The sequence below is a fragment of the Sinocyclocheilus anshuiensis genome, unplaced genomic scaffold (genome assembly GCF_001515605.1).
Source record: "Sinocyclocheilus anshuiensis isolate Anshui unplaced genomic scaffold, SAMN03320099.WGS_v1.1 scaffold834, whole genome shotgun sequence".
NCBI classification, from domain to species: domain Eukaryota; kingdom Metazoa; phylum Chordata; class Actinopteri; order Cypriniformes; family Cyprinidae; genus Sinocyclocheilus; species Sinocyclocheilus anshuiensis.
The window spans coordinates 346,931-357,039 of NW_015540885.1; the positions used below are offsets into that span (position 1 = coordinate 346,931).

General features: G+C 35.0%; 1 long non-coding RNA gene across 1 annotated transcript; it reads right to left on the reverse strand.

Annotated features, from left to right (window-relative positions):
- Positions 1-63: 63 nt before the first annotated feature.
- On the reverse strand, positions 64-2,148 carry LOC107688680 (uncharacterized). The gene is made up of 4 exons (XR_001634258.1): positions 2,093-2,148; positions 1,373-1,544; positions 1,017-1,168; positions 64-340 (listed from the first exon to the last, which is right to left on the reverse strand). It is a non-coding gene; the product is annotated as an uncharacterized LOC107688680 (long non-coding RNA).
- Positions 2,149-10,109: the final 7,961 nt, after the last annotated feature.

The following is a 10,109-nucleotide window of genomic DNA, read 5'->3' on the forward strand; positions in this document are numbered from 1 at the left end:
TTTTTATTGCAAAGAACAAAACAGAAAATAAAATTGTATATATATTTTTTATTTTTTTATATAGATTAAAACTATAAACATGACACATAAGAAAGAAAAAAAAATTGCATCTACACGTTCTGAAATTCACCTCCATCATTAATAAAACAATCAACTGAGCAGTAGCCCTCAAAGTCTTTGAAGGAATAAAACCCACGCAGGACTCCCCTCCTGCCATTCCCACCATAGCCAGGTGGGCAGTCTTTAAATGTTTCGCAGCACCGTAGGCACTGGGTCAGTGAATATGGCACCCGGAACTTCTCTCTGTATCGTGCAGAAAATGCACTCCAGTTCACGACACCTAATTTACATAAAAGAACAAACAATATTAAAACAACATTAAATCATTTTGAAGAAAGGCAAAAGAGCCATACAAGGAGAAGATTTTAAATGTATTTTAAAATATATTATAGGATGGTGTTAGGAAAAGTGTGTTATTTGCTTTGTCTGTAAAGTACCTAAGAGATTTAATTTATAATTAACATTACCATCAACTATACTGTGTGCATAATTATTAGGCAAGTTGATTTTCTAGTCTTTTTTTTTTTTCCAAGCACTTTTTTACCAATTCCAAACCACATAAATCTTAACTACTATTGATTTTGTATTTAATCATTTATAAGTGATATATAATTGTCCATGAAGGCTGGAAGTGAAAAACTCTTTGCATTCAGGTGTGCAGAATTATTAGGCATGTTTTCTTTTACTGATAAAATGAGCCAAAAAAGAGGTTTAACTCAGACTGAAAAGTCAAATAAAAAAAACTTAAATTAAAAAAGGTTGTCCAGTCAAAATTTAGGTTGGTTTGGCTTGAGAAAGCATAGCCTGAAAGTTTGATTTTTTTTTTTTTAATTTGAAAGTTTTACAGTTGAGGGCAATACAGTCTACCAGAAAAAAACAAAAAACAGATTGATGAGCAGACAGACACTCAAATACTTTTTACAGTACTCACTACACGTTAGAGTTAAAGAACTTACTGTCTAGCCACATGAAGTGGCTCTTCTTTGAATTTTGTCTCACTGGCAATGTCCCTAAAAAGCTTGCACGTGAGAGAAAGTCTCATAAAGGCCATGTCTCCGTCGTCTGAGACCACTCTCAACAGGATCTGCCCGAGGATCTCCAGTGGCATCTGTCCAAAATAACCAACAGTCAGTCTAATAGTGGCAGAACAGTAGCAGCAATGAAAATGAGAAACATCTCTGCATTTTAAATTGCACCTGATGATAATAAAATCTGAAATGTAAAAAAGTAAAAAAAAACAAAAACAAAAAAACAGTGTAAAACGCAAATACACTCACAAAATAATGTTTATGGATGTTCAAACACTACACACCTTCTTCATGAACAGCTGTTTTCAGATGATCCTCCACATGTTTCTTGACACTGTACAAGTCCACTGGTTTGTAGACCCAGGTTTCACAAAATGGGCAGTGATATTTATCACAGCATGAGATGCATTGTTCTATTTTTATGTTTTCTCCTTTTCTGAGGACAGTAGCATGCATCTAAACAAAAGCACATTTACAGTCAAGTAAAGGTTTCTATATCTCACATTTAAAGGATTTCTGCCAGTCACATGAAGGTAAATTTAAGAGGTAACACTTTACAATAAGGTGTCAATGGATAATATTAGTTAATGTATTAATTAACATGAACTAACAATGAGCAATACATTTGTTACAGTATCAATTAATATTTGATAATGTTAGTTAATGAAAAAGATGACAAATATGAGAAACATTTTTTGCAACGCATGCAACAATCAGTGTCATTAGCCTACTTCATTAATATAAGTCTTTCTGCTCTATTTTAAGACATCTTTAAAGGCTCATTTTAGGCAAAATAAGACTTTTAAAGACCCCTTAAAGACCAGCAGCAGAATCCCTGTCACTTCGAATACTAACACATATCATAAAACATGTCATAAATGTCTCAAATCGCACACATTTGCAATCTATGATTATGACCAAAGCATCCTTGCAATTAAAAGCCTTTAACACAAACACACATTGTTTTTAAGAAAACGTAAGTAAGTTACTGTTCTTTGACTTACTGCCACCGAATCTCGAATCCACCATACATCCGGAAGTGAATGAACCTGTACATGCGCAGTAACGCCAGTACGTACAGCGCGCATGTGCGTTATAGACATGCCTTACGTCACTTTGCGCATGCGCGGTAAACACATACTTAACGTACGTACGTGACGTCACCGCGCTACAGTCTGCAGCGAGGGGTACTTCAAAATAACTGCACACAGTAGCGCTTCTGTTGAACAAACGCAGCGATATCCAGATGAGGGCAGTAGTGTATTACTGTACTGAACTCTAACGCAGCTCCATTTGACACTTTTATGAAAGATTTTACTTCTGGAGCTAAAGCAATTTAAAGACTGACGGCATCCCCTCAATACTTTTGACCGAGATCATCACAAAAGGAATGGCTATATAGCCTAGTAGCTAATTAGACTATTATAATATTTCAGCACCTGCTTTTACTCGGCATAGGTTCTTTTCACTCATAATTGATTTGCAAAGTCCTGCAGCAGTGGTTGGTGATACTGTAACCGCTAAATAATATATGGTGCGAGTTGTTTCGTGGCACTTCACTGCTCACTTGAGAGATAACAAGAAAAAGCAATCAAATGCTCAAATTACCGACAATTTGCCATGTTAAGCTGACTGTCCAATTATCTGTCGCCCCTTCATACAACAACCAGTGACTCAATTACAATAAAATGCTTACACTGTGTGCTGAAAATGACTGTCCCTCCGTCAGTGTTGGTTTGTGTGTCCTCAGAGATATGCTGCATGTGCAGATGAGCTGCTTCAAGACACGCGCTGGGTCATACACGCCCAGTGCAATTAAAGTCTTCAAACTGGGGATGAGACTCTGAGTGATTTATCAAAATTAGCTTCTTTCCGCTTTTTATCTGGAGAAAAGGGAAAGTCAATGCATGAGACCTTTAACCCTGTCATATAACTCTGACAGTATGCATTCAAACCAGTCGATTTCCTGCTTTATGCTCAAATGTTCATAAAATCTTCCCCCAGAGAAAGTGCTGGGCACACTCGTGCAGATTTGGGGAAATTAAAGTTTTAAAATATTAAAGGTTTCAAAGATTTACTTTGACCATTTATTGGTTGTTCATGCATGCTGCCAGGTTATATTTATGACAGTAATTTTACTGTATTTAATTGGAATATGAATATTTTAATGTGTAGTTTATACCCTTAAGCTGTAAGGGACTTTCAGAAAATGTGATTTTAATCACAGAATTATAAAGTACCTTTAGAAAGGCAGAAGTGTTATAGATCATAGGATATTATATTAAGTTCATTTTTTTGCATAGTAGTCAAATATGAACTTGTGAAGACTCACACAAATCTGTCCAGATCAGCTTAGAAAATCATTTACTTCTAGATTTTTCAGTCAACAAAAATAATCTTTTGGAGTGCAAATTTATCAGATTAAGTATGGAAATCATGCTTTCTCTTATCTTTCTTTCTTTTGTTTTTTATCTGTGTCAAAACATTATCAGGCTTCAATTCAAATATATCACAGGTTCTCTGAACAGAAATGAGATGTCTAATAATTGAAAAGTAGCCTAATTTAATTTCATTATTTTGGCAATAAATGAATAATGACCTATTATTGGTAATCCTGTAAAAACGGTTAAATTATTATTTTTTTATTCTAACTACAGCTTGTGAATTCAAAATTGTAATGTTCAAATCAAACTTTTATATCAACTTTTTTTTTAAAGCAAATTTTTGTAGTTTGTAGATTTCAAAATCATATGCCAACTGGGAGAAATGAAATATTTAAAATGTAAAATAAAGCAGCTCAGTGTCCTGATCTTACAGACTTGAAGACCACACTGAATATTGGGAAATGCACAGCTTTAAGATTGAGAACAAATAGAATATTATGAATGTTACAAAAATGCAAAATAGTGGCCCTAGACTTTTGGACCCCACTGTATCTATTAGTGTCATTGACATATCTTTAATATTAGCATGTTGGACTTTGACCACTCTCCTCTGTGGGTTTTGGCAGAACTCATATTGTTTTAATTCCTCAATGGTTAAGTCATATAGAGAATCAGGGTAGTCTGGGGCCGCAGTGCCTTTTTTGGGAATGTCATGTGAGAGCGTTGATGCCGTTTTGCCTGAAAATAAAGTTGGAGCTGTCTGGAAGTTCTGGAATGTGTGGCCGGCTCAGGGCCAGTGCTGTGTTTGGAGACGACTGGGCCGGATAGCAGGGTTCTCAGGGACACCCAGACAGACAGGAGGCAGGTACTGCTGATCTTCATTCTTCTCCTCCCACCGCATCTACACAGTCATGAGGAGAATGCAATACAGAAAAAAACAGTTCTAAGAATAGCCTTTATCACAGTTGAGCAATATCCCATGTGAATCCAAATGCTTAAGTCCATCATTTGATGGCAGCTCCTATTTCTGCTGAAGGGAGGACATTGCTGCTGATGCTCTTGTTTTAGGGCCAGTGCTTTGCGATGCCCCTTGGCAAAGTGTCGGCATTGATGGAGATACAGTCCTCAAATTGTTTATAATTTTAGTTTTAGGTAACTATAGTAACACTTGTACTGTAAAAGTAGTCCCTAGAACTCATATGCTATATTCCAATTCTTCTGCAAAGTAAGGAAGAGACCATAATTTAAAATATTATTTACTGACAACCTTGTTTGAAAGCCATGGTCACCATTCATTACTATGGAAATCAGCAGCTTGGACATTTTTCTAAATATCTGCTATTTTGTTCCACAGAAGAAAGAAATGAGTATTATAATAATACTAACGTGAACTATCCCTGTAGGCAGCAGCAAAATGCCTCACTTCGTCTTCTTCAGAGCATGTCTTTAAGGAACATTTCCCATCGCTCTGTAAACGGCCTTACATGTCTTACAGCAAATAAAAAGTCACCCATGCAGAAACAGACACTCTGCCTTATACAAGCCAAATCCCAGGAGGACAATAATAGTTAATTCCTTTCATTATTTTATTCCCATTGCAGGGGGTTATAAATTTAACAAAGTCGTCTTGAAACTATTCCAGAAACTCCCAGGGCAGCCCTAAGGTTTAATGGAGCGTGCTTGCTCTTATCTTTGAAAAGGGCCATTCGGTTATTGGAGGATGGGAGAGGAGTGGATCATTAGCACATGTGATGCCAAGGTGATCATATGCTGCTGGCTGTTTGTATTGGGCATTAAAAACAGCACTGCAATCAGGGAAATAAAAAAAATTGTGAAAAAGCGGTAAATAAATTCCAGCAGTCTGCCTGCTGTAGAGGAGAAATAAGCTTGTGGATGTCTAATGATAACAGATGCTTTGTTCCTAAAATGACACACTTTGAAAGCTGTCCCTTGTGAAAAAAGATGTGCACTTTAGCATTCTTTTAAAAAGAGCACTTATAACAGATATAATATACTTATAAAAAATATACTTAATGAACTTAAATGAAAATGTATTATAGTTTAAATTTGTATTAAATGCAATTATTTGAACTTTAAAGTGTTTATTTTTCTTGACCCACATAAGTGGCACTTAAGTACACCTTTATATGAAATACTCTTTGAAATACTAAAATATATTTTAATGTATTTATTACTGAACTTGTATGTCATGTGTTTAAATATATGTGTAATTACACATTTATAATGATGAAGTTGCAATTTAGTATGTTTAAAATATATGAACTTTTATAAGTGTAATATCAAATAAAACACCAGTTAAAATTATAATCAAGTACTTTACATGTGCTTATTAGTTAACACATCAAAACAAGTCTACTTATTTAAAGCATGACAAAAGATTATTAAAACATAATGATATGTGCTTCAAAGTAAAACTTTTAAATTACATTATTACAAAGTGCACTTAAGGGTCTACTCTCTTTAAGTGCACTTAAGTGTCCTTTTATTTCAATAAAACGATTATTATTTGCATTTTGCATTATTATTAATTATATTAAAAGCAAGTACAGATTTTAAAAATATACTTTTAAGATGTAAAGCACAAGTGCACATTCAATAGAATTAGCCACACTTCTTTTTCACAAGGAGTTCGGTGGCAAATTGGAGAATATTTCATGATTTGAGATGCTTAATATGACCATTATGAAACACATAGTTCCCACTGTAAATTCTGATCAGATAAGCCGCATTTAAAGGTGTTGTTAAACAGACATCTATAAGTGCATTATTAATACAGCGAGTTACTTGGCACCCTAAACTTGTTGTCACTTAATGTGACTATTTATTGAACACTTGTGTCTGTTATCATATAATTGTTGTTTGTGCTTCACAATGTGCTTAAGAAAACATACCTACAGTATTATTAGGTCTAATTAGCTTCTGTAAAAAGCAACTTTCTACATCAGCCAAGTTTCAATGTTTTTTGATGAAATGTTTGGTTTTTTTTTCATTTCTTTTTTCAAGCAATTATATTATATTAGATGTTTACCAGTGCCCAATATTTTAGAGTGCTCTTAAAAGCATGAAAAAAAAAACGTATATTTCCTCCTGTTTGCTGTCTTTGACGTCACAGCTCAGGATAGTTCGTAATGAAGGGCTTGAGAGTTTTTGTACTATTCAACAGTACTTAACAGAAAGGCAATTAAAACTGTCCATTTTTGCTCTATCTTCAAAATCTTTTGAGTGATACAAAGGTCTTGCATGTCTGTGATTGTAATTTCTCTTTTTTTCTGCCCTTTCTTCCCCTGGCTTCATAATGTTTGCTGTCCTGTTTTGTTTTTTGTCCTTTAAAGCATAAAAAAGGGCTTGACATTCATAGGTTTCAGTCACGTGACTGGTGCGGAGACTGAAGGGCAAAACATCCAGAGAACTGCTGCACAGGCCTGTCAATTTTCCATCTGTTTCAAGCCACGAATATTTAGATCACCTCTCAAAAGAATGATGGTACACTGACTTCTGTTAAGGGCGAATGGCTTATGTTTCTTTCCCATGCTCCTCTTCAAACGACTGTTCAGGGAGTATGTAAGCTTGGTGAGCGGGTACGAAATTCCACGAAAAGGCAGATTGTTTCACAGCAGCAAAAAATACCCATGTATAGATATACACTGTAACTATGACAGATATATATATATATATTTATGACAGTGAATTCCACGCACTTAACTGTACTCCCAGAAATACACAAAACTACACGTGAAACTTTTGCGCATTGCATTCATGTTCTGGGTTTATCTGTTCGACTGTACAAAGTATGCTTTATTAATAAGGTGTACTAAATATAGTCCTCCAATAGCATGTTGCGTGACTTGCGTTCCTATTCTGGGCGCATCTGTTCACTTATACGGATCATTTGTATAAATTGTGTATTCATAAAAAGGTGTATGAATTTGTTCTTTTAATATCACTTTCTTAGTGCAGTATAGTACTTACTACTAAACTGGTAAAAGTAATTGGATGGTAGCGGAGGGAGCCTTGTTTTGCGCTCCAGGTGAGCGTTCAGGTGAAAACTATTAAACTGCAGTGCCTTTAGGCAGTCAGCACTGTCACGATATCATTTTCCTGCAGCTCAGTGATTGGCTGACAAAAACCTGTAAAACAGAGTGCACATAAGCAAAGATGGCAAAATGAAAATCGCATGTGCCAGCTAAGAAACTACCATTGAGAGAAATCAGAATGCTAAAGGGAATATTACTTTAACACACAGCCTCTCATAACTTTATTAGTAAATTTCCATCAACAATTACAACATAACCTCATTAGAACAAAGATAAACAACATGTCTAATGCAAAACTGCGTTTTAAAAGTGTCCAAAAATATAAAAGTTTTATATACACTGTAAAAAAAAAAAAACGGCAGCTGTGGTTGCCGGAATTTTACCATAAAAAATACGGTAGCGACGTTACGGTTTTAAGTTACATTTACAGTTAAATACCGTAATTTCATTAACTGAAATAATGTTAATATACTAACCTATTGAAATCTGTTTTGTACCTTTGTAATACACTGATAATCACCAAATGCAGGTGGTGATGAGAAAGTCACATGATGAACCAAAGCCTATCACAAGCAGCTTTTAAATAATAACATATATAGAAGGTGCACAGTGTCATTCAAATTTAAATTTAAAAAAACATCAAATTTGAAATGTAACGCAGGAAATTCTGGGAATGTCAATTTACGGTTATTCACTGTAAATTATACGGTCTTTTTCACTTCCAAAAACGGTATACCGTAACATTACATGTAATGTCCAATACAGTTTTTCACCGTATATAGTAGGGGAATTTACCATTAGCCATTTAACAGGTCTTTTACAGTCTTTTACCGTTAAATTCACGGTCATTTTTTACAGTGTAGATTCTTCCAGAAGTGATCTGGTTTGGAGAACCAAGTTTAAAAAGAAGAATGTTTGAGCATGTCTCTTTCAGCGCAGAATTATATCAAAGTCTTTGATGTGCATTATCTGTCACATCTGTGCCATATATCAGGGAACGCATGTGAAGTAGACATAAACACACTAAATAAGAGCAGATTCAGGTTACAGCTGCGCAATCTAAAGGATCAAACAATGCGCCTATCAGCAAGCTGGCAAAGGGGTCGTACTCCTGCAGCTGGAGGTGTATGTTTGCCAGGATTGAGCTTGATTGCATGCTTTTGAAAACACTTGTTAGCGCTTTATGTGAGTACTGAGCATCATGTCAATTATCTGTTGATATTGTCACTGCTTTATGTATTTGATTCTCTAATGTGCAGAATCTCATTACTTTCTAATTTAGTGAATATGGTGAGTTTGCTCCAAGCACATTAACTGAAGTGCTGTGAACATGACATCCGAAACCTCAGCATCCTCATAGCTGTACACCAGAGAGCGAGAGAAAGCACACATGTGGGTGTCATACACAGGCAGGACTCTGGCTCGCAGTGAGCTGTGCAACATGGGAGGAGTCCGGGAACATGGCAAAGAATGATGTTTTTCTCTTAATAAAATCCCTTGTTTTCCACCGCATGGTGAAAGGACATGAAACCGGCCCAATTCCAGCCTCATTACCATGCCCTTTTGGACAGGGTTCAGACTACTATAATGTCAGCTCTGTTGGCAAAGCTTCAAATTGCACAGTGTGACTCCTCAAAAGAGCAGGGCCAAGTCTGTTCACTACCAGCTTGTATTCAGAGGCTTTCATCAAAGTATTTCAACTAGAGTCAGAGGACAGTTATTTGAAGCTGTTTTATTAAGTGCTTTTAAAGCAAGACACTACAGGCAAAACCATTGTTTTCTTACTGGTAAATTTTGAGATTTTGGGCAATTTTGCTTCCATAACTTGTCTTCTTTCAGACTAGTGGAAAGAAAAAGTCCAAAATACACATATATTTCATTGTACTTCTATCTATTTGCGTCTGTAGATTTCAATTACAAATCACATCTTTAAATGCCGTGAGTTTTTTTCTCATGCACTGAGTCAGAAATCTCAAAGGCAGTAGCACCAAACTTTAGTTTTATACCTATCTATATTCGAAAGGTTTTTACAGAGGTGTTTGTTCATATATTGCATAATATATGACTGTATAAGGGAAAGTGTCCCCTTCATTAGTTCATTTTAAATGGTCCTGCAGTGTGATAAATTAATTTTTTAATATGGGATTTTAAGTACAAATATTATATGCAGTCTGTCAGCATTATATAACAGCTGCATACATTATAATTATTTAAAAAAATAGATAAAAAAAAAACTTAACAGTTTTAGATTACATATAGTATGGACTTTCACATTCAAAAACAAAATTGATTTGTCACATAATGACTGTAAAGCCTTTAAAGTTTATTTGTAAAACTATTTGTAGTGTTTGTTTTAATTATGTTTGTACAAAAAGCAATTATTGCCAGTATTATCTTTTATACTCTAAGTAACACTTGCTTTTTCCCCCCAGAAATAATATTTTTAAATTTAAATAACACCACACTCATGCACACAATATTTAAATGTACAGAGCATATTATACTTACTCAACATGATTTAATTAAAAGGTTATCATGAACTAATTCAAATCCTTCCCCATGTTGTGTGTGTGTGTGTGTGT